The sequence below is a fragment of the Mytilus edulis genome, chromosome 9, assembly GCF_963676685.1.
Source record: "Mytilus edulis chromosome 9, xbMytEdul2.2, whole genome shotgun sequence".
In the NCBI taxonomy this organism is placed as follows: Eukaryota; Metazoa; Mollusca; class Bivalvia; order Mytilida; family Mytilidae; genus Mytilus; species Mytilus edulis.
Window position 1 is genome coordinate 19,222,227 of NC_092352.1, and position 27,167 is coordinate 19,249,393.

Genomic DNA, 27,167 nt, shown 5'->3' on the forward strand with positions numbered 1-27,167 from the left:
GCAAACAAAGAATGTGGTTGGATTCAACAATTGTGAACGCTCAATCCTCCCCTTCACTTACCTGCATAAAAGGTTAAACAGTATAACATAAATATACACTCTGTAAACATTATTTGGAATTGTATTAACTCATCAGATCGGAACGAACACAAACAAAACAAGAAGTACCGATCAAAGAGTACTCGCATTTACTAAAAGCTTGTTCAAAGCCAAAAACATTAATAAATAAGTCATGTTTGCTTCTGCATATGGAATTTATATTTTCAGCATGATAATACATATAAGGCCTTGTTTGTCTCATTGTTATTCCCTTTAAAGGTTCATTTTATTCAATCTATAGCTTTCTGTGTATTGTGTGTCAACTATAGTGTCTGTCTTTTATCCTAATCTTTATTTCCTTCTAATACAATTCACAACAAAAAGCTGCAAACTTCTTTAACGATCATGGCGCGATCTTGTTTGCATGGTTTATAATAAATGATAAGATACCTGTTGAAACCCTCGGCCATGATATCTTTAAGTCGCTTAAACAGCATTAAAGGACCTACTAAAACGAGTTCATTAATGGAGTACACCGTATCTTGTTAACGCAAGTATTTTTTTTAATTTTTACAGAGACCAACAGTTTAAAAAAAAAAAAAAAAAATTCCAAAAATATATAAAATGATGACGCACGTATTTGCTAGTATAAATGTTTAAATCTAAATATAGACAATATTTGAAAATTACTATTAGTGGCATTCCTGCATGTAGGATATAATAATTGTCTTGAACATTAATTCTTTAGAGAATTAAAGCCTGTATTTTGCAATGATTATTACAACTGATAAATTTGATATCTTAATACACTAACATTTATCTATTGATTTCTATAAAAGAAAATTGTGATATTTTCTTGAAAGACGTCACGATTGTCTATTTAGGTATTCTTCGAGGCAGTGATAGGTATTATAGATCATGACTTATATAAAAGCGGTATAATCATACCAATGATGACGCTTTAATCATTATTATTCATTATAATGTTTTTTTTTATCAATTTCGTGTTATATAAAATTGGATTTAAAAGAGTACTTTTATTCTATAAATTATACAAATTAGTCGTCGATATTCATGAAACAACTTCAAGCCATTGTTATCCAAAAACAAGTAACGTTACTTATTTACCAAATATAATAATAGATAATAAATGTGCTAAATGTCCAGTTTATGAAACCATACAAATGAATCCTTAAACCATTTAATTAAGTGTTTTAAAGTTGAACTGTACTCACTCAATAACAGACAGAAAACAATGTGTTTAAATGTTCGTTTAATGTGGTTTTTTTTAGAAAAAAAACCAAATGCATCAAAAGTACAAGGCTTATAATTCAATACGCAGGACACGCGTTTCGTCTACATTAGACTCATCAGTGACGCTCAAATACAGCCAAACAAGCACAAAGTTGAAGAGTATTGAGAACCCTAAATCCAAAAAGTCATCTATGCCTGGGATAAGAAAATCCTTAGTGTTTCGAAAATTTCAAACTTTTGTAAACAGGAAATTTATATACCTTGACTTACATCTAGAAATTGACAATGAGGGTCAGTTGAAAACAAAACTTTACGACAAAAGAAATGAGATCCGCTTTCCAATTGTGAACTTTCCATTTCTAAGTAGCAACATTCCAGAAGCACCTGCATACGGGGTATATATCTCCAAATTGATACGATATTCCCGTGCTTGTATTTCCTATTATGATTTTCTTGATAGAGGGTTGCTGCTCACAAGGAAGCTATTAAACCAAGAGTTCCAAATAGTGAAGTTGAAATCATCCCTTCGTAAATTTTACGGACGCCATCACGAGTTGGTTGACCGTCATGTGTACTATTGTTTGTTTGTTTTTCTTTTTCATTTTTAGCCATGGCGTTGTCAGTTTATTTTCGATTTATGAGTTCGACTGTCCCTCTGGTATCTTTCGTCCCTCGTTTATAAAAACAAAATGCCATATAATCGATATGCATGTCAACACCGAAGTGCTGACTACTGGGCTGGTGAAACCTCGAGGACGAAATGTCCCCCAGCAGTGGTGTAAATAGTTATCAAAGGTACTAGGCTTATTTTTCAATTAGCCAGACGCACGTTTTGTCTACATAAGACTCATCAGTGACGCTCAAATAAAATCCAGTCTTCACGAACAACGGAAAACTTTACTTACAAAAATGAAAGAAAAACGCTATTTGTGTACCTAAAAAAGTCACATCCGATTTCATGAAATACTCCGCAAAATGATCATATAATACTGTAACGTCGCTTCCCTGGTGCTAGAGTCGGCCACAAGAGAACACAGGGTCACAAAGAAAAATAGAGTAAAAGGATCTATAAAGTGTAAGATTCGACGTCCACTGTTTACCGTCGGACCAAAACACGTTACAGAAATGGAAATTGTATACTTGTGTTTATATATAATTCTCAGTTATGAAATAAAATATCTGAATAAAATAAAGTTTCATATTTTATTAACATCAAAAATAATCCACGCCAGAGAGAATGGGTCTTGTAGGATCCGTCACTGGTCTGGTCAGGTCCCCGGTTAAGGTTGGTCTCACATAGACGCACACACCTAGTACATGTTTAATTCAACAGTCAAGTAACAAGGTTGTCACTTATTTTGTATCTTTCTATAATCTCAATTAAAGGATAGAAACACCCTTCTTCATTATAGAACTAAGAAGACAACAACTTAGTTGACACATTAAATGACATACTAATCATGTCAAAACCGCCAACAGAACTCTTAATGTGCACCTTCAATAGCATTGTCAACGGCACTGTCACCGGCACAGTCACCGGTACTGTCACCGGCACAGTCACCGGCAACGGTAACCGTATTTAGCACCGTCATCGTGACGGTGACTGTATTTGTCACCGTCACCCGTATTTAGCATCGTCACCGGAACCGACAATCTTAAATTAAAACAAAGTTGACTTTCAACGCTTGTCTGAATTTCTCAGACATATTCCAGCTTCTATTTAAGTTTGTCACTACCCATTCATTGTCAACCCAACACTCCGTCGATTATATATATGAAAGTGTTTAACGACCTTGACTGGCTTTTCAGCCCTCGCACGGTCGGCTCGGTGCCGGAAGGCGTTTGGTGAGCTTTATCATATTTTGATGCCGTGGGTCAGGAACAAGTAGAAGAGGACGCCATATGTAGGCCGCCATCTTGGTTTTAGTGAGTTGTTTTTCTTTGTTTACTATGTTGATGTTTCTATTACTTCACAATGGCTGCTTTCAGGGCCAGTTTGATCAGCTTGGCAGCCCGCTAACCTCAATGATGGAGTACTGGTAGATGAGTCGTGGACGTAGTTCTAAAGATGACAGGAAGCGTTATCAGGACCACAGCCGTGAGGCAGTGAAATGAAGGTCACTCACCCAACACCTAGGATACAGCCCTCGGACGTTAATCGGCATATCACTCCCCATGATACAATGGTTTTCGAGTGCATGTTAACGCGGGTACGCCAACTACTTCGTCTACTGTACGGCTTGGATTGGTTTCTGTCATCTTAAGTAGTAAGTCGTTGATCATCTAACTGTAAACCCTCATCGAAGATGGCGGGTAAAGGAGAGCTGGCCCTAAACGTTCGTTCAGCTGTAATGACTGAGACGTGACTGGATTGGATGTAGTTGCTTTTGTATTTATACTTTCAATTGACCAATGGCAGAGCTTGTTACATATTGTTTACCAATCGGCAACCATGGATCAAACAAGGGAAATTCCCGTAATGTTGATATTGTTTGTAAACATGGATTGATCTTCATCAATAAAGATGGGTTTTGACTTTAAATTTATTAGTAGACCATAAGAACAGTTTTATTTGAGTTCATAGTCTAATAAGGTAAATAACGCACAAATACGGAACCAGTACGCGAAATAAAACTTCTTAACAAACTAACATACATCATGGAAACAACAGCCAACATAACAAATTACAAGTCTTACATTACTTCCAACATTAGACATCTCACTAAAATCTATCGTTTATTCTTAATAATTTCAAGAAACTATACAGACATAGGTTTACTATAAAAAGGGGGAAATGCCGGCATTACAATACAATTACCATCCTCGTTAATTTGAAGATCATGTACAATGCACTTCAAATAAAAAGTTCCTAGGTGTTCAAAAGTTCCTAGTTGTGTACCAAAAAAAGTCACATCTGATTTCATAAAATACTCCGCACAAAATGTTCAGTAGAATACAATTTACATCCTCGTTAATTTGAAGATCAAGTACAATGCACTTCAAATCAAAAGTTCCTAGGTTTCTACGACTGCTAAGTGAGTAAATATGACACACGTCTTATTTAATTATTGCAGAAGATACAACTATTATTGATTCACTTTTATACTCTCACCTTAATGCGTTGCAATTGCAATCATTTTACAACGAAATAAAACTATGAACATGATTTTGAAGAGAAATTTCAACATGCAGGGAAAACAAGATATAACAATTTGAGTATGTATGACAAATTGTCACAGATTTTTACGACTTTTCATGGAACTTCTTTACCGCTTGGGTCATAAATGTGTTATAAGCCTTATTAGAAGTCACGACACTTCTTCCTTTGGTTAAAATTTATTGAATAATTATATTATGTAATAAACTATTCAGTTGAAACTAAAACAAATTTTACAATAAAAAAATAAGTATTCCTTATGTCTTGTTTTAATAGTGATGATTCTCTGGGAACTTAATTACATCTGATAACTACAGTAAGGTTCGGATGTTTAGAAATGCTCTTTAAGTTTAAAAAGAAAAGTGTGAACTTTCAAAAGGAGAACTTATTATTTCCGTGTTGCGACACTCCAACAACTCCTGCAAATGGTTTATTTATCACGCCTCGAGTACGTGATTTTCTCATTGTGTTGAAGACCCATTGGTGGTCTGCGGTTGTTTTTTGCTCTTTGATCGGATTCCAAATTTCCATTCTCAATTTTATATATGTTCATGTTGATACGATATGTCAGCGCTTGGGTTTTATTTCGGTTTTTTTTTATAGCTGGGAGTTTCTGCTTAGAGTGGACCTTTAAAAACCATTGAATATCAATAATAAAGGGAAGAAACTTTTCGAAAATTTTGCGAAAGCCATTACGATTCATTTGACCGTTATGAAATATCTGTGTCACAGATGACCTTTGTTATTACGTAACCACAATTCCGAAACGATTAAGATATTGAATAAAACACAAGTATTCATTGACAGAAATTCATGTTTTCAACTTCTATCGCATTCCTCGCATTAAGAAAATTTCTCACATCTTATCCTGGTGTAGTTCGTATTGTTTTCAGTGCAGTGTTTTGTAGACTTGTTGACTGTCTTTGCTTCGTATAACAATTTTTGGACTGTATTGTTGTTGTTGTTCGACTTATAATTTTTTAATGTCCTTTAAGTATCGTTTGCCTTATTTTGACTCTCCAGAGAAATAAAATATAAGGACAACACATGTGAACTCTAGAGACATTTGAGCACATCTTGACGTGCTATAGCAGTAACACAGGGAATCATGATATCACTCAGGACTATGTGCAGTGATTATCTTTGTGCCATAGGGCTCCATACCACACAATATTTGCAGAGATGGTTCTTGGACTACATGATTCCAATAATAAAGACAAACAAGAGTCAATTTGTTTCATCCATTATATTGACATACAAGTCATAATGCGCAAACAAGGGACTTAGATAAAGGAGACCAAAACACGTGTTAATAATGTAATGGACTAAATCCTTGTATAATAAAAAGAGTGCCAGAATTTTTTACTTTCTTTAAGAAAACAAACATTTATCCACTAATAAAAACTTATCATTGATACGATAAAGCGGCATTAAAATTGGTATATAAGTAAAATTTGAAAAATTAAAGACAGAAAATGTTTTCTTGTCAAGAAAGGAATGTTCAGGTTTCTGGCTATGAAGTTACCTGCAGTCAAGGAAATTGGCAATGTGAATCGAGTTGACGCGCAAATATGAAGTCTACTAAAAGACACTAGATATGTTTATTACTAAATATATTGTTTTTCCAATAATGATAAAAAGTACTAGGATAAAAAGCTGCAAATTCTGTGTAGAGATTTAAGGATCTGTTTACACCACAAAGGTTAGTGAGCTTATTTGACCAGTTACCGAATTTGGCAACGAAAACATTTTTAACAGTCATATCTCATATGCTTACCTAAATACATTTTTTGTTGAACGACAATTCTGATGTTTAATGATATATTACTCTATAGCCCTTTAACAAAGTAAATCTGTTATAACATCATTCAATATCAACTTCTATTGACAAGTTTTGACAGGTCTAGCATACTGTATAAGGCGAGACATGGCACAGAATAAGAAATCGATTAACGTTACTGAACTAGTTAAGACTGGCTCATCTCGTGTAGACGCACGTATTTTTTCTCTAAAATTATGTACGATGAATATATATAATGACTTATTACGCAGTAACAATTGTGGCGAAAGATAGATTATAGTTAGAAAACATACAAGGAATATTGTTAATAATTAGAAGCAGGGTTCAAGTATGACATTAAACTGCGCTTTATTTTGTCAGATAGCGGGGTAAGAATACATAAGTTATCAACTTTATGGAATTTGTTGTATTGCAGGTAGGAAGGAAACTTAAACGCAATAAAACAAAAACAAAAACACCCCTAAATTGCAGCAAAATAAACATGGTTTAAGAGCTGATAGCTTTTTTATCACTATTTATTTCATTTGAATTGTTCTACCTTTTTTGAAATTTAAATATTATGATTTGGTAGTAACACCCCTTGTTACTTATTTGGGAATATCATTTTGACGGAATAACTCTTTAAAGATCAAGTTACTCGATGTATTGAAGTTTACAGTATAGATGTGGAGTCTCTCAGATTAAAGTGCAATCACGATCCGAGCACAATATCATCTAACAAATGAATGATTGATCCTTTCTGGGACTAATCCAAATGTCTACTTCCTCTATTCATTTTCCTGTGAAGAATTTAAACAATAAACGGCGGCACATATTTTTTATATTATGAAAATACATATTCGTAAATGACAGTGATTTCCTATATCGTAATTACGATCCCGTTCCCTTTTCTTGTATGTGACCTACCGAACTAGACTATTTACCGGCTTTGTAATAACACGAGCAACACGACGGTTCCCATGTGCGGTGCAGGATCTGCTTACCTTTTCGGAGCGCATGATATCACTCCCAATTTTTGGTGGGGTTTGTGTTGGTGTTGTATCCCTATTTTTGACATCTTTACCTATTGTGTCTGTTTGTTTTGTCCACGCATCGTTGTTACTGTAATGGAATTCGATGCGACTGTCGTATAAATGATCGAGAGGTTTCAACGCTATAAAACCAGGTTTAATCTACCATTTTCTACATTTGAAAATGTCTGTACCAAGTTAGGAATATGACAGTTGTCCATTCGTTTGATCATTTGATTTTGCCATTTGATTAGGGACTTTTCGTTTTGAATTTTACCCGGAGTTCAGTATTTTTGTGATTTTACTTTTTCCTATGTTCAGGTTTAAGTTTTAGTGATATCTGCTATCAATATCGCCAACATATCCAGCACAGACTCTGACATCATATTGACATTTCACACGTTAGTGGCCAGATTATTTATAATCATGTTAATCTAGCGATTAAATTTATATATATATATTTAAATATATTGTGGGCTCTGTAATTACTACAATAATATTTTTAATTAAAAACTAAGCGTTTTAAAGGCTTTTAGACATGATTTTTCTGTTTTGGCTATAACCGGAGATCGAAAGTCTAGTTCATAATTCGACAAAACAAGCAAAATCTAAGAAAACAAACATGAATTGCCACCAGAAATATAACTCTTTCGATCGACGTAAGTGACAATTTTAATAAATTTCAAGAGTTTTGGAAAGTAGTATGGCGTTCATTATCACTGAACTAGTATATATTTTTTTCGGGGCCAGCTGAAGGACGCCTCCGGGTGCGGGAATTTTTCGCTACATTGAAGACCTGTTGGTGACCTTCTGCTGTTTTTTTCTATGGTCGGGTTGTTGTCTCTTTGGCACAATTCCCATTTCCATTCTCAATTTTAAGGTTTTAAATTCGAAATATTTCATTCAAAGGCATGATCGCGCCCTTATTCAAATATGATAAGTCAATTCTATTGAATTACTACCACCTATTTGAGTTACTCAATTTGTCAGAGGTACGTCTTGATTACAAAATTTCAAATTTGAATGTTTTACTCGGGACAGGACATTCAATATAATACGAACGCCAACTGTTAAACATAACATATAACATGTATATACATATAATGTAAGCAATATACATCAGCTTATCTACGTATTATTACATAGAATGATGAATAAAGCCAACAGTAGTATACCGCTGTTCGAAATTCATAAATCGATAGAGAAAAAAACAAATCCGAGTTAAAAACTAAAACTGAGGGAAACGCATCAAATATAAGATAACTACAACACAACAGAAACACAACATTAAAATGTAACACACACAGAAACGAACTATAATATAACAATGACCATTTCCTTGACTTGGTACAGGGCATTTTAAGATAAAAATGGTGTGTTGAACCTGGTTTTGTGGCATTCCAAACCTCCCGCTTTAATGGTGGTAATGTTAATTATAACATTAAAACGACAGGACCACAATACAATTAAATGAGAGAAAATATAGGACAGAGAAACAAACGATTAATAGCCAATAAAAGGTACTTTGTTAAAAATTTAATACGCCAGACGTGCGCCACGTCCACAAAAGACTAACCAGCGACGCCCAGATGAAAAAAGTTTGAAAGCCAAAACAAGTACAAAACTGAAAAGCATCGAGGATCAAAAGTTTAAAAAGTCTCGACCAACACGGCCAGGGTTATCCACCTGGAACAACAACATCCTTTAATATTATTTAGAATTTAGAATAAAACATACCTTTGCAAACAGTAAATTTTATAAAAGGACTATACAATAGATATATATAATAAAACTGAAGTGGTGACTAGCAACAGAACAAAAACGGGTAAAATATAAAAATCAACTGTCTTGTTAGCCATAACCAGTGTTACGCTCAAAGTGACGTCACATTTGAATTAAAACACGAGTTCCCAAAAATTAAGAAAGAATTTTATAGATGAGGTTCAAGATCAGATTTGTATAACCTATCTAACGCTTATTATTAACAGTGAAAAATTACAATACTAATTAATATCAAATTGCAGTAGCAATTAGATAACCAATTGTATTATCTAGCTATGTCGGTGTTCCTCAGAATCAAACTGTAAACCAAGTATATAGTGTACATTTCGTTGATAAAGACTAAAATGTATCAAATGAACTGGATGATCAATTATCTTTACCATAACACACGAATACAACAGAAAAATAATAAGATAAAACGTTAAGACATTCGACAAAATCCGATGACAATAACAAATATAACATCTGAATGACTGTCTGAGTTTTTTTTAATATAAATATCAATGGTAGACCAACTGACCCCAAGTTTTGTTTTGCGCATCTAAAACTTGGCAAAAATGACACATTTGGTCTTTCGTGAAGAGTTGTCTAGCTCATTGGCAATCATACCACATCATTTTTTTCATTCAGAAAAAAGAGTACGTCTCATCATGTATATACATAACATCTTAGAAGCTTCAGTGACAGATGACATGGAGATCAATCACAACAAAATAATGTCTTGTACAGCAGCAGACATTCGACTATATATCTTTAACCGGGAATAATTTTCGCTGTATAAAGTGATTATCTTTAAGACAATTTATTGGGGTTAGTCTTAGACTAGAGTTGATTACGTACGAAAACATTAATGATTTATTTCATTTTCTTTTATAATTCCCATTGCATTAAGTTATTTACATTTTGAAAGGCCAATATTTTACGGTTTAAATGGCATATTTTTGGCTGAAATGTCTATTGCTATAATTCTCCTAGCCCGACTATCTCTTTTTGTTTAAGCTTTAATGAAACGATCGTATTAATTTACAAGGTCAATAAACTAACGTGCTTGGCAATTCTCTACGGAAGTTTTATCGACTGAACTAGCCTCGTCTTCAATCTTCTTGCATCCTGTTGTTTCATATAAGTTTTTTCATCTAACATTTACTTTCAGAATAGTACAATTTTTACAAACTCATTTCGTTTGAAAAATATTCTCATCATTTAGTGGTTCCAAGTTGTAACATGATTTCACAGTAAAATTGCTACTAAAGTATTGTACTTTCGTAAAATTAACAAAAATATAAAAAGTAATCACGGTCAATTGTTTTGTAATAAAGTAAACTTATTGTACTAAGTTTCGATTGATCTTGATCAATACGTCCAGTCTTTGCGTCTAAACAATAAGTCTATTGTTAGCACTTGATAAAATTATGTCATAAGACAGGGTTGTTACTATAATAAATACCACAGCTTTCATAACTATATTGTGTAACATGATTTAAGGATAATGTATTAAAACAATATAACTACAAATAAACTATTGGCGTTGAACAAGCATTGTACTCAACATTTTTTTATAGCAGCCTGTGTCATAGCCATGTTCCTTTATTGTCTATGTGAATGCATGCTGTCTTTTTGGTGTTGATATTTGTTGCTACATTTTGATCACTTCATTTTGAATACTTATTCCCAGATACGATTTGATAACGAACATTATAAGATATCTGGCACGTACTATATTCCATTTTATTTATCTGTAAGTATCTAACAAATATTTTCTATTTGAAAATTGATTGAGTCTATCTTTGTTTGCAAAACTTTCAAAAAAAACATTATTTTACCAAGCAAAATTTTACAAAATGCAAATCAACAACATATCAAAGGAAGTCAACTATAAGAAAACAAAAACAATTTATCACTGAAAGATTATGTAACTAAAATGTAAATCGCTATAAATATGGAAGTTGATAAAGGCAACAGTAACGTTATCGATGGTCTAATCTCGTAAATCGATTAAAACAAACCCTGAGGAAATCACATAAACTCCAAAATAAGAGACTCTTGGTGAGTCGACCGGGTAAGCTTCCGCTGATTTGAACGCGAACTCACCCTCAGTCACCATGTCACAATCGGTAATAGGCCTAGGCGACAATCGGTTTAATAATTTACAAATCAGACGATTGTTCTGGTATCTAAAGATAAAAAATCGCAAAAACTTATCGCTAGTGAGTCGAGACGCCAATTTATAATGGTGTTGATTTCAGTCGTTTCCTTTATAACTCTGCTGGAGAAAATAAATGCTTACGTAAGAGGCACACCCCCTGTTAATGAAGTACGGATAGTATGACATGTAAGAGCGTAACATTAAGTCAGATATGTAAATGCAAAACGATGGAACAGATGGTATGTTACTGCTAAAAAGTGGGATGTTAACAAAAAGATTATGGTATGGAGCAGATCTACTTTCGGTAGTATCCTTAAGTTCAAGTAGACCGGGATGTATGAAATGCAAGCACTTATTTGAATGTGGGTTGTTGAATGACGAAATGGCATCAATTTATATGAATGTGAAATAAAAGAAATTTGCATAATGCTTTTTTTCATTTTGTCTTTGAGAAGTAATACAGGAAGCAGGATTTTTAAAAATCCTTTCTTAATGATTAATGGAATAAAACGAAACCTTTTAAAATTACGAGTTTAAAACAGTAACTAATTACGATTTAAGCGAAGCAACAAAATAAATAAAAAAGTTATTTATGTCGTTCAATCTGGAAAGAACCCATTTTTTTTGTATATTGAAATTCAAATACCTCCGATATGTTCGAATTTTCTTTTGATGGGAAAAACTATCCAACATAAAAGAGCCATAATCACTTAGATGTTTCAGTTGTTGCCTAAAATTACTATAAATAAGACGTCCAAAGTTATACTATTTTAAATCAAATAACATTTCAATAAACATTTATGTGTGTGTGTGCTGTCCTTGGTTGTTTTTTTACGCGTTCGTTTTTATTCTGTTGTAAGCATGTCGAAATGTACTATTGTTTTGTTTATTTGTGTGTTTCTTTGTCCTTAATGTTCTTCATTTTTTAAAACTGTATTACTGTCATGTAATGTTGTCATTTTAGTGTTATATTAAGAGTGCCATAAAACCAAGTTCAATTAACAATTTTTCCTTAAAATATCCCGTACCAAGTCAGGAAAATAGCAATTGTTATCATAAAGTTCGTTTCTGTGTGTGTTGTATTGTCGTTTGTTTTTTGTTAAACTTCGGTGTTTCTGTTGTTTCGTTGTTTTCCTCTTATATATGATGTGTTTTCCTTGGTTTTAGTTTGTAACCCGGAATTGTTTTCTGTCATTCGATTTATGACTTTCGAACAGCGGTTTACTACTTTTGCCTTTATTAGGAGTACTAGAAACATTGAAAGTCCGATTGAATAGAAATATTACATTATATTTGTTCTGTGATCGTCCTCTTTTGAATGAGATTCTGCAATCTGGGACAGCTGTGTGTAGTATTGTCTATTTAGATAACCTTGAAACCTACAAATCGATATCAAACCATAATAAGGGGTTGTGTTTGCGATGACTGTGACTCCAAAAATAAATGGAAGTGTTATATAAGAGACAGTTAAAATCACCAAAGGGACAATCAATAAGTTTACGAAAAACAACTTATCAAAGTCGCCATCATTGTTAGTCTAGGAGCTCGTTTTGTCTAATAAGTGCCATCAGTGGCATTGAAATCAAACCAGTTAGAAAGCAAAATCAAATACGAACTAGAGGAGTATAAAAACTGAAAATTTCGAAATATTTTGCCAAATACGGCCAGACAATTACATTTCATTTCACATTTTATAAACAGTAAGTTTAACAAAAAAAAATGAACATATCAATGATATCTTATGTCAATACAGAAGTGTTGACTGCTGGGCTGGTGATCCCTTGAGGACAAAACGTCTACCAACAGTTGTATCGACTCATTGTTGTAAATGAACTCATCAAATATACCAAGATTATCCTTTGGTTCGCCAGGTGTTTGTTTCGTCTAGTTTATCATATTTAGAGGTGCTTGAACAAAATGGCCAAATCAAAAACTGAGCATTCCGAAAAGTTATGCCAAATACAATTAAGACAATCTACGCATTAGGGTAGAACTATCTTGGTGTTTCGGATAATGCAACATTTTATAGTTATAAACTGGCAATAAAAAATATACCCACGCTATTGAATTTGGTGATGCGTCAATTTGGAAAAGATGATCACACTCCCTTATGTAGAAGTCTTCTCTTTATCGTCGGTATGCTTAAGTTATCACTTACAATGAATTTATTTGTAAACGAACGTGTGTGTTAAAAACGTGGAATTGTTATGAATAATCGCTTGATAAGTCGGCTGGGTAATCAGTGCAAAAATAATTGTGAAAACGTGAATAAACGGAAATTAAAAGAAAACCTCTTGCACGAACACGAACAAGACATTGGTCGATTATCTGAAGTAATATAACTTACCTTACATCACAATATATTATTAGAAAATCAGAAGTTAATTTATTAGTATTTCATGATAGTTGTATTTTATTTCAGATCAAAGTTTTATACATAATTGTTATCTCTGAGATGCGCGATTAATACTCGAACAATCTATGTGGGCCATATCAGCTATTGACTTTACTCTTCTATGCGGAAGTTGTATTTTTCTCTCTGAAGATTTGATGGGTTGTTTTAAATTGTATGTAGGCCTTTAACCGCGTTAATGTAACCGTACAACTTTAAGTTATTTTTTAAAAAATACATCCGGATCAAAAAGATCATTGAACGCGTACTACATTGTGTCTCTTCGTCTGTAAAATGATATTAAAAGATTAATATGATAATGTAAATATATGCACCTTTCTGGATCACGATTACGAATCGATATATACACATAGGATTGGTGGGTGATAACCACCTTTTTTCATTCGGAGCAATTTAGAGTATGGCATATTTAATAAACATATGTATGTGTCTTAATCCCGTACGTTTACCGTTGCAAAAAAATAATTATTTGGTCAAATATAACTAGCATACAGAAGAATATGTGAAAGAGTGAGACCAGAGGACAAAACAGCAGCAGCGATACTAGTTATAAGTTATAAGGATGGTAAAGAACATTATCACTGTTGCTGCAAAGATCAAACTAGCTCATCTTAAATAACGGCGCCTACAGTTGAACTATCTTTAACTTACTTTTAAATAATTTTCGTATGATCTTAGTATTTGCATGATGGATTTAATTGTTTGCCCATTTATCGTGCCTTTATTATTGGTACATTATTTTAAATCGTCATTGTGTGCACTTTGTATGTTTAATTTTGTGTTAACTGAATATACACGGTTTTGAATGAATAATTCTGATTTTCAGAATTTAGTTTTCAAAAATTTAAATTTATATGTCTTTATAATTAAAGCACTCTTGATAACTGCTGGACTTATATTTGTAACATGATGAATAAATCAGGATTCTAATATCCAGTCCTTTAATATTACAATCAATCCAACTCATACGTTTTGTTGGAAAAATATTTTACTACCATAAATAAAATTAATTGAGAATTAAAAGAAAATTAATTTATGACGAAAAATGAAAGATTTGTTCGTAGAAGAGAGGCCAAAGATACCAAAGGAACTTTCAAACTCTTAAGTCGACAATAAACTGACAAGGACATGGTTTAAATATTAAAAACAAACAACAGAACATAAAATACAACATAGAAAACTAAAGACACGAACCACACCAAACACTAGGGGCGCTCCAAGGTACTCTTGAAGGTTAAGCAGAACCAATTTTCCAAACTCCAAGGCAAATTCAAAAAGGGGAATTCATAAAAACTGAAAACATTAAATGTTATCAACCAATGAAACAATTTGAAAACAACTGTTATAGTCTGGACTCGGTACAGACATTGAAACAGCATAGGTTGTGTCTGTGGAAACCTTCATTTCAAATTAAATCGGATGTGATCAATATAGTCACATGACTTTAAGTTATTCAGTGCAAGGACATCAATGATTTTATAGTGAAACACAAAATTATGATTATTCTAGCTTCCTTATCGTTCCTCTTGAGAAGCATTGAAATGAAGCTTGCGTCACCCGAATAAGGGAACATATTGACAAAAAAACAGGAGTAAAGTTGGTTCTCATAGAAATGCCAACTGTCTGTTGAAAAGCACTGAAGACCAAACATTCAGCAATTGTTGTAACATATCAAGCAAGTATAATGAGTGCAGATCGTAAAAAACAATAATATTCTATTATTGAAAAAATTGGACAAAAAGTAATGTGGTACAACGAGCTGTTTTGCTGAGCATTGCTATACGACGTTTCACATATGTCTTATTTGTCAGCATAGTCGAAATTAAAATTTTCAATAAATAAATTATTGTTAAAGTCCAAATAAATAATACTTTGTCACAGCACTAATTTATAAAGCCTTTCAGGATCGTCATAATCTTTAATAATTATTTAAATTAGTTTACTGAAAATAATTGAGATTTTTTAAATCTCGTACCATATTACTTGATGTATTTAACGATTATATATCCGTCCCAAAAATACGTCACTGTTTGTGGTCTGGTGTAACACATTATAAGCTTGGTACATTTGATAACTATTTTCACCACTTGGTCGATACAACTGCTGGTGGACATTTGGTCCCCGAAGGTACCACCAGCCCAGTAGTCAGCACTTTGGTGTTGACATGAATATCAATTATATGGTCATTTTTAGAAATTTTCTGTTTGCAAAAGTGTAAATTGTTCGAAAAACTAAGGATTTTCCTATCCCTGGCATAAATAACCGTAGCCGTATTTAACACAACTTTTTTTAATGTTGGGCCTTCAATGCTCTTCAACTTTATACTTATTTGGCTTTCTAACTTTTCTTATCAGAGCGTCACTGATGAGTCTTATGTAGACGAAACGCGCGTCTAGCGTAACAAATTATAAGCCTGGTACCTTTGATAACTATTGGTGGTGTCTTGTACTGTCTTGAATGGAAGATGTTCGTTGTATTCTGCGGTTTACATATTGCAATTTACTATTGTATTAATTATTTATGCGTTTCTCTCGACTAAGTGCTCTTGCGTTTGATTGTACTGTATTCTTGTATTGTCATTTTAGAGATATTTTTCAAAGTCAGGGATCATAAGACAGTTGTTCTTAAATATTTATGTTAGCGTTTGCTTTTGTTGCACTTAAGTGTTTCTGTTGTTCCATTGTTTTCCTTTTATAGCTGATGTGTTTCCCTCGGTTTTAGTTTGTAACTAGGATTTGTTTTCCTGCAATCGATATATCGCCTATGAACAGCAGTATAATATAGTTGCCTTTATAGGATGGCATTACATTTATATTTAACCGAATGTGATCAACTCGATTCGATTTTCTATTTTTTTGTGAAATGAAATGGTTGATATTAAATTTGTGGAGTTTCTGTTAACCTCTTGGCATAATAAATAGGGCGTTATTCCAATGATTGATCTTTAGTTAATTGACATGGTATGACAGAATTTTGCCTTGTACCTACATCTACTCACAGAAACGTTGCAGATAACTATAATTATTAAAGACTGCAACCTTTCCGTGAGTAAGTATGATTTACTGAGCAATATGCATTGACTGTCATGAAAAGATATCGATTGTCAGATTTGATCATAATCGGTCTGTCATGGTAATAAATCATGTCTTCCGACTAAGTTAGTCAATGCACGTTCTGCTTTAATCATCTGACCACACTTTTACTCAGACAGACCATATGACGTAAATAGAGCAGTCACTTTTAATATATGAAGTTAGATATTTTGTTGTTGACATGCATAAATTATACAACAATACTAATTTACTATCATAATAAGGTTAAAATTTGATGATGTGAATCCCACGAGATTAAAAAATAGGTCAGACCATACTAACCAAGTGATTATATGTATCGTTTAACAAAGTTATATTATGGATTCGTTAAACTGAATTTATCTCATTTAGTTACATGTAAGATTTCTCAAAGAGTTTTCCAAATTCATTTGACGCTGTGGACGTAAACAAATGAATGTATATAAAACCGATTTTCCATATTTTTTTTCTTCCATCCCGCACGATTGAAGAAGCAAATTTGATGGAACGAAATTCATGATATTTCTTTAAAAAGACCGAATTTGTGAGAAAGGGGAGAGGAAGTTGTACAAATAGCGGAGAGGTATGTATATTATCCCCTTTCCACGCATCCACTTTGAACACCCTGGTGCAATAAAAATCCCTTACTGTCTGCACATTTTATAGTATATATTTCGATCGGTGTCAGGATTTTGAATTTGAAATACAGTTTTTCCATTTTCATGTGTTTTCCATGTTTTGTGTCCCTTTTTGTTATATACCTCGTATTCATGTATTTATAAATCATTGCCTAGCATAATTTTCAGTTCCAACGTTCCAGATAGAGGTCAATTCAGCATTTAGGACGCACACATTTTTATTACATTTTAAAGTAATTTTCTTACACTCAGAGCATATAAAAGATTTCTCGAATAATCGTAAGTCCCGGATAGATGAATGGATCGTGTTAACAAGTACACACTTTTATTTGTTAATAATCATTTATAAACAACATTTTATAAGCCCTTTTGTAAGTTCATGGTGAAAAAACATGAATCGTTTAATCAAATACATTCTTACACATGCATGGTGAGGTCATTATTTTACTGTTGAGAAACATTTTAGAAATTTATATAAAATAGTGCAAAGGACAAAACAAAAGAAAAATCATTCTACGTTTGTGTAGTTGATTTAAGTTCAGTTATATAATTGTTTAGATTTAACTAATCCATCATAACGTATAATTATGTAAGATACTTAAAAATAAAGCGTTTTGTTCAGATGTTGCATATGATTATAATTTTTGGAGCTGTGTTCTTGCAGAAACCAACAGATTACAATTATAATAACGCAAATCCATGACAATATAACTCTGTCATACCTTCCTCGGAGCACATAAAATCACCTTCAGTTTTTGACTTTCTATTTTGTTGTATTGAGAACTTATTTGTCCTTTTGTCGTACTTCGTTCTTCGTTTGTTGCAATGAGCTTATTAGGCTTTTTTTTTAGACATCTGTGTTTTGAATGTTCCATTGTTATCTCCTTTACTTTTTCGTTCATAAATAATATAACTTAGTGTGCTTTATACTATTGTCTTTTTGTATTTTCGTGTTTAATGCAATAACCAACGTGGAAATTTGGCAATCGGGACTAAACTTTAGTAGCAATTAAAGTAAAATTTTGTTAGAGATGACCATATTCATTATTAGTATAAATTCGTTAAAATTATCAGGTTTATACTTTATTGCATCATTCAGTAGCGTTTGAACGAATTTAGTTGGAAGGTTAACTCATCTTATTTCAATGGCTTGAAGCTGCTATTCAGACGTTATAAAACGTCACCAGTGTCTACGCAGAAAGTTAATGAACCAGGGATATGATAAAAAAAACGCTGGTCAGTGAATGTTTCGTGGAATATATATAATAACAAAAATACCGACCTCAAAGGAAAGTTCAAAACGGAAACCAGACGTAATGTGTATCTGGCGTACCAAAGTATTAGTCTAGTATATTTGATGAGTTTTTAAAACCATTAAATTGTTGCCACTGCTGGTTGATGTTTTGTTCCCGAAGGTATCAACAGCCCAGTCGCCAGCACTTTTGTGTTCACATGAATTATCATTGATATGTTATTTTTCTGTAAATTTACTGTAATGAAGTGTTTCATTATTCGAAACACTATGGTTTTCATAATTTCGGAGGCCACCTTCTCGACACTGTTCTGAAACAACCCTGAAAATCACATTAAAGATTCTATGTAAAATAGCCAACTATCTTTGCTTTAAACGACTACAAACATACTATCATTAAGTTTAAATGACGATACTATGAGACAGGGGAATATATCTAAAACTTAATCAATTTGATATTACGAATACTGTTGATAATCAAAGGTCACTTGGTAAACTTATTAACAATACTGAACGAATTGAACATGGAAATAATGTTACCCATAGTAATTTGTTAGCTATATAAAAGACTTATAGTAGGCATCAATTATTATACAAACTGAAAGAAGTACCACTTGAAAATTGCATAATATTTTCAAAGATCATGAGAGTACGCGTAACATTATAGTTGTTTGTCACCATCGAATTGATAAAACTTAAGATCGAACATAGGGAATACATATTACGCCGTGCACGTATAAAACCAGTAAAGTTTGATTAAAAATTAGTTGCATCAGACGACTCCAAATAATTCTCCGTCAAATTGAGTCTGAAACAACGAATTTTGAATAACCTGAAATCTTACAGACCACCAAAATTCAATTAGAAAAAAAGTGTTGTCACAAGACAATTAAAGATGGTCTTTGTATTACATGTATTATGAAATATACAAAAAGATAATAGTACTTGATTTTTATTTCAATAAATACATATTCGTACTTCACATTTCCAAATTATTTATAAATTGATTAAACGATTGATAGTATGGCAATTTCTGAGATTACAAATGAACTTCAAGTATCCCGGAAAGCATTTTCGCGTTCTCAACGGCCGACATATCAACCAACAGTGTGGAAATTGTATTGTGTAATTATTATACGGAGATATAGATTTTTCAACATTCTTAAATGTACGCTCCAAGTATATTGAAATAGTATACAATCATATCATTAGCACATCTTACCTTTTATCAGCCTCTTCATCATTTGATACAATGGATCTAATTAATCTTGGACTTCGACTTTCGATTTACACAATTATTTCACTCGCAATCTCGAAGCAAAAGAATGTATTTTTACCGTTGTTTGTCTTTAGGTCATATTTTTTGCCATGTCGTTGTCACTTTATTTTCAACTTATGAGGTTGAATGTCCTCTTTTGGTAGCTTTCGCCTCTTTTAAACATTTACGAAACTTGATTGAAGTTGATTAAATTAAAACAACTGATCATGGATGTTCAATTGAAAACATGACTCAAACAAATTAAGCCTTTGTGTAACTTAAACATGGTCAATGGAACTTAAAAGCAATTGAATAATCATACATCCATTGATCACTTTAGTCGATTTGATGTTTATCAATTAAATCAGGTTAGTCGGTCCAACTTGAAATTATAAATTGACAAAAAATACTTGTTTTTCATCCCTAGTTAAGTTGATTTAATTGTAACAATAGTACTGTAGGGAACAATTCTTATCGAGTTTGTACTAAAATGAGAAACACGACGGGTGCCACATGTTGAGCACGATCTGCTTACCCGTCTGGAGCAACAGAGATCACCCCAAGTTTTTTGTTGGGTTCGTGTTGCTAAGTGTTTTGTGTACTATTGTTTGTCGGTTTGTCTTTTTTTTTAGCCATGGCTTTTTTCAGTTTATTTTCTATTTATGAGATTGACTGTACTTCTGGTATCTTTCGTCCTCTTTTAAAACAATGAAGTCGATTTGGTTGGGCTTGACAATATGATCGAAGAAGAATTTACTAGCTTGACATCCACAAATGAACCTAAAAATACAATTTCAAAGGAATTGACTCGATTGAATTGAATACGTTTTATCAACTTAGTCTAGTCAACTCAAATATATGGGACAGAAAAGAATTGACTTTGTTGACATCCGTGATTCAATTGAGTCATGCAATTGTAATAAATATATTAGAGGGATCAATTGAATCATAAAGCACAACGTACACATTTGAGAGAATAACCGACATTGTCAATTTACCATTTATAGAGTTATTGACCTTCAATTGCTATCTTATCTATGTTTTTCTCTAGTAAATTTAAAAAGTATAACCGGTAGAGAAAAACAGTTAACATCAAAATTGACCAGCAAGGCATGATATACAAGAAAATCGAAAATCAAGAGACAGAAGTTTTACGTTCTCCGAGTGAAACTCAATCAACCTGGTCAAATCTTTGTGTATTTTATAGCTGGCACAGTTTCTAAAGGTTGCAATGTTTCGTATGTTTTATCAGTTGGTCGAATCGGGTCTCGGGAGCCTATTTTTATTATCAGATACTTGTTGGGAGATAAACAATGTGTATGATGATTGTTCGTCAAGTTTAAAAAATAGGTCAGACAAAACAATTATATCGATTACTTTTGTTGTGGTAAAATATAATTTACATTCAGACAGTATTGCATTTCTTACATTAAGTTGAATATAGTTTGTCAGTTTTATCAATACTTATTTAGACTACTTTTTCATGTTGACAATATATTTAGTTTCCTGTCCTGTGAAAATTAGTTTTGTTTCCTTATGAAGTTTTAACCAAATGCAAGAAAAAAAAGAAAGAATGGAGCGTGATTTGTGTGAGATTTTGAACAAATAGGGGCGGGTGTTATCAAAGTAAGAGATAATCCAAACACATAAGTTAATGTGTGCCTAGCAAAAAGCGCAGGTTAAAACAAATCTAAAGATCAGGTTATGTCATATACATGATGGGTGTTAGGTGTATAAGAAAGGGAGTAGGGAATATTGCGGAGGTTGATTTGAGATTTCCCCTTGTTCGTTTGGTTTTCCACCCTTGAACCTCAATGTTTTTTTCTGATTGTTTATTGAAAGATAGACTAATCATAGAAACCAGGATTAAAATTGAGTGGTCCAAACGCGTATTTCGTCAACAAAATACTCACCAAAGACCCTCGAATAAAAAAGGTTGAGTGTGAATGCACATTAAGGATGATGCATGCATAGCACGGGGGTGGTTAATGAAACCAGGTTCATCCCACCATTTTGTTCTATAAAATGTTTTGTATCAAGTCAGGAAGAGTACAACTATAGTTTATAGTTCGTTTCTGTGTGTGTTGCATAGTCTTTTTTTTTTTTTTTTTGCACTTCAGTGTTTCTGTTGTTTCTGTTGTTTCGTTGTTTTCCTCTTACAGTTGACGTGTTTTTCTCGATTTTAGTTTAGAACCATGATTTATTTTCTCTCATTCTATTTATGACTTTCGAACAGCGGTATACTACTATTGCCTTTATTTACACCCACATCCGGTGTCGCTCCGTTTAGAGTTCATGTGATTGCCACAGAATTTGTTTACATGTATTTGAGTTTATTTATACCTAGATTTGTATCTTCAATGTGGATTTGCAAGGCTTGAACATCGTTAATCTGCTAATGCCTCTTATGTACACTTTATAGTGAAACAACATCTGTAATTGTAATCAAAGTTTTATTATCCTGAATAATGATTGTTTTTCAGAAATACTTTATTCTATGGTAATTCATTATGATAACACACATACAGAATTATAATCTTGTATAAACTGCATTTGATAAGTATTTTTCCACATAGATTGTATTTATATATGAATTGTATACATCTTTTAAGTTCATCATTAAACTAATCAGAAACATTTTGAGTGCATAATAGTCAAATGAGAACATTAAAGCGACATCCTAAAATATTTATGCGTTTATTAGAACTCTAAACCTTTAAATACATTAAAACTTTATGACGATACTTAAGTCAAGGTGTTATATTCCGATTCCGCAAATGACACCACATGGTATACCTACTGAGGGTTGTGTCTTTTGTGTAATTTACAGAAACCATTAAAAAAAATGTGCATTGAATAACACAAAACCTTATTTCTTTTATAAAATAACTAGAGGCTCTCAAGAGCCTGTGTCGCTCACCTTGGTGCATATCAAACAATAGACACAGATAAATTCATGACGAAATTGTGTTTTGGTGATCGTGATGTGTTTGTAGATCTTACTTTACTGTACATTTTTGTTGCTACAATTATCTCTATCTATAATGAACTTGGCCCAGTAATTACAGTGGAAAATATATTCTAAAAATTAACAAAAATTAACAAAAATTTATGAAAATTGTTAAAAAAATTACTACAAAGGGCAATAACTCCTTAAGGGGTAAACTGACAATTTTGATCATTTGACTTATTTGTAGATCTTACTTTGCTGAACATTGTTGCTGTTTACAGTTTATCTCTATCTATTATAATATTCAAGATAATAACCAAAAACTGCCAAATTTCCTTAAAATTACTAATTCTGGGGCAGCAACCCAACAACAGGTTGTCTGTTTTGTCTGAAAATTTCAGGGCTGATAGATGTTGACCTGATGAACAATTTATCCCCGGACAGATTTGCTCTAAATGCTTTGGTTTCTGAGATATAAGCCAAAATCTACATTTCGCCCCTATGTACTATTTTTAGCCATGGCGGCCATCTTGGTTGGTTGGCAAGGTCACGCCACACATTTTAAACTAGATACCAAAATGATGATTGTGGCCAAGTTTGGTTAAGTTTGGCCCAGTAGTTTCAGAGGAGAAGATTTTTGTAAAAGATTACTAAGATTTACGAAAAATTGTTAAAAATTGACTATAAAGGTCAATAACTCCTAAAGGGGTCAACTGACCATTTTGGTCATGTTGACTTATTTGTAAATCTTACTTTGCTGAACATTATTGCTGTTTACAGTTTATCTCTTTCTATAATAATATTCAAGATAATAACAAAAAACAGCAAAATTTCCTTAAAATTATCAATTCAGGGGCAGCAACCCAACAAGGGGTTGCCCGATTCATCTGAAAATTTCAGGACAGATAGATCTTGACCTGATAAACAATTTTATCCCTGTCAGATTTGCTCTAAATGCTTTGGTTTTTGAGTTATAAGCCAAAAACTGCATTTTACCCCTATGTTCTATTTTTAGCCATGGCGGCCATCTTGGTTGGTTGGCCGGTTCATCGGACACATTTCTTTAACTAGATACCCCAATGATGGTTGTGGCCAAGTTTGGTTTAATTTGGCCCAGTAGTTTCAGAGGAGAAGATTTTTGTAAAAGTTAACGACGACGGACGACGACGCCGGACGCAAAGTGATGGGAAAAGCTCACTTGGCCCTTCGGGCCAGGTGAGCTAAAAATGTACCTCAAGATTTTGACATAGAATTAAAACTAATACACTATAAGGATGATATCACCAAAATGCTAGGAATTTTTATTAACAAGATATTTGTTTATGTTGTTGGATTCATGTTAAACATTCGGTTGGTATTCTAATGGGGACATATCTTGCACCTCTGCTGACTGACTTAGGACGTCACTTGGCGTAGAGGTTTAAACGTATTCGGATGTGTCTACTTTTGTGTTTCAAATGTCTGGTTATGTAAATGTATTTCAGTTGTTTCCTGTAATTAGTTAATACTTCAGCTTTATCATGTACATCTTTTGTATATTCATTTTATTAAATTTACTGTTTGCAAAAGTATAAATTACTCTAAATTATAGGGATTTTCTGGTAACTTAACAGAAAACCCTTGACGTTTTTGGCACAACCTTTTTGATCTTTTGGTCCTCGATGCTGTTCAACTTTGTACTCGTTTAGGCTTTCAAACTTTTGTATCTGTGCGTCACACATAGGTCTTGTGTGGACAAAATACACTTCTGGCGTATTAAAATTTTGAACTTGTTGCCTTTTGTTGGCTGTTGTTCGTGTGATTCTTTGTCAATTGTGTTCTCCAATTTATTTATATTGTAGTCCTGTTTTGTCATTTTGATGTTATATTTCACATGGCCATAAAAGTGCGAGGTTTGGCATGCCACAAAACCAGGTTCAACCCACCATTTTTTCCTTTAAAAATGCCCTGTACCAAGTCAGGAATATGGTCATTGTTATATTATAGTTCGTTTCTGTGTGTATTACATTATAACGTTGTGTCGTTTGTTTTCTCTTATTTTTGAGTGTAAATTCACATTGCGATAAGACGTGTCACGGTACTTGTCTATCCCAAATTCATGTATTTGGTTTTGATGTTATATATATATGTTATATTTGTTATTCTCGTGGGATTTTGTCTATGTGTGTTACATTTTAGTGTTATGTCGTTGTTCTCCTCTTATATTTAATGCGTTTCCCTCGGTTTTAGTTTGTTATCCCGATTTTGTTTTTTGTCCATGGATTTATGAGTTTTGAACAGCGGTATACTACTGTTGCCTTTATTTACTTTTTTAATAATATACAATAGATTTATACAAAATTTCCTAAAAGACAATAAAACACACATTTCAAAGTGTTTTAATTTTACATTTAGATATACTGATGATGACTTGTCACTCAATGAACCACATCTGCATCTCATATATCCTGTGAATTTGCGTTCAAGATTGCTACCAAAACTAGACGTTATACTTCTTATCCAGTAGCCCTTTTCACAAAAAATCTAAAATATTTTTTACAATTCAACTAAATATTTTTTGTCGTAAGATTAATTTTACACTTAAATTTTTTTTTGTGAAAATGGCTACTGATCATATTGACACAGATGGACGACTTCAAACTGGAATCTATGACAAACGTTTACATTTTAACCTTTCAATATTCAACTGCCCATTCATTACCAGTAACATATCCTCTGTCCCATCATACAGCGTCTACATCTTTCAATTTAGAAGTTACGCTCGCAAATTCAAACTACTAGTATGCGGACTTCATTAGTAGGGTGTAAAAGAGGGACGAAAGATACCAGAGGGACAGTCAAACTCATCAATCGAAAATAAACTGACAACGCCATGGCTAAAAATGAAAAAGACAAACAGACAAACAATAATACACATGACACAACATAGAAACTAAAGAATAAGCAACAAGAACCCCACCAAAAACTAGGGATGATCTCATGTGCTCCGGAAGGGAAAGCAGATCCTGCTCAACATGTGGCACCGATGTGTTGCTCATGTTATAACAATCCGATAAATAGTCTAATCCAGTAGATCTCATTCGTGAAAGGTAAGGGGATTGTAGCTACGACCGACGTAAGGAACGGTTATTCCATAAAGGTCAACCAACTCATGATGGCGTCCGTAACATTTATGAAGGGATGATTTCAACTTCACCATTTGGATCTCTTGGTTTAATAGCTTCCTTGTGAGCAGCAACCCTCTATCAAGAAAATCATGATAGGAAAAGCACGGGAATATCGTATCAATTGGGAGATATATACCCCGTATGCAGGTGCTGTTGGAATGTTGCTACTCAGAAATGGAAAGTTCACAATTGCAAAGCTGAAATCATCTCTTTTGTCGTTAAGTTTGGTTTTCAACCGATCCTCATTGTTAATTTCTTCATGTAAGTCAAGATATGAGGCCGACTTAACTGTATCTGTTGTATCCTTTATCTCTAGTTCGATGGGATAGATGCGTTCAACATAGTCACCAAATTTTTAATTATTTAGTGAAAGATCATCATCTGTATAGCGGAAAGTAGAGTTAAAGGATATTGCTTACTTCTTATCTTTCTTCCTAAGAAGTTCTTGTATAAAGTCAGCCTCATAATAAGTCGGCAATAAGAGGGCAAAATTGGTTCCCATCGGAATGCCGACAATCTGATAAAAAAACACGTCCTTATAATGTAACATATATGTTGTCAATCAAAAAATCAAGCATCTTGATAATGTCAGTTTCAGAGAATTTTTTGTTTGAAGCAGAGTGATCCTTTACAAAGTAGGATGTATCCTTCCCTAAGACAAGATGCTTGTAACTACGTTGGCCATTCTTTTTTATGAAACAAAGCAATACCAACTCTTTCAATTTGTCTTTTAGTTTGGAATGTGTAAAGTGTAGAAAAGTCAAAAGTTTTAATACTATTGCAAGATGAAAGAGAGTTAGATTGTATGTACTCTAAAACATCTTTGGAATTTTTTAGTATCCACATCTGATTCACGCCACCTCTAGAATAGGCAGTTTCACCATAACTTTGAAGCCCGGTTTTGATTTCTGATATAATAGATGTTTAAAATAGTTTAGAAATATGTTTCGTGAAGCACTTGGAAGACCCAGCAATATACCGTTGTTTGTAAGGACACAAACACAAACCTTATCTTTACACAAAAACTATTACAACAAAACTGAAATCTCGAACGTTTTACGATCACCCTCACGAATTGACTGATATGATATGTCTGTCTTTTAACTCCCTAACGACATATTTTCCAGACTTTATATAAAAGAATATGCGTCTACTCTTATCAGTATAAAGAGTGTGTCCTATCTTTGATTATGATATATTGACTGAGTATGGATTTAAATGACAGGTGA

At 33.0% G+C, this 27,167-nt stretch overlaps 1 protein-coding gene across 1 annotated transcript in view; it reads right to left on the reverse strand.

Annotated features, from left to right (window-relative positions):
* The window catches only part of LOC139487774 (28 kDa heat- and acid-stable phosphoprotein-like), a 327,843-nt gene extending 303,022 nt beyond the window's left edge, over positions 1 to 24,821 (reverse strand). The window contains exon 1 of the mRNA XM_071272851.1: positions 24,818 to 24,821. The gene's annotated coding sequence lies outside the window, so the exon portion shown is untranslated. The remainder of the gene's footprint in view (positions 1 to 24,817) is intronic.
* Between the last annotated feature and the right edge of the window lie 2,346 nt (positions 24,822 to 27,167).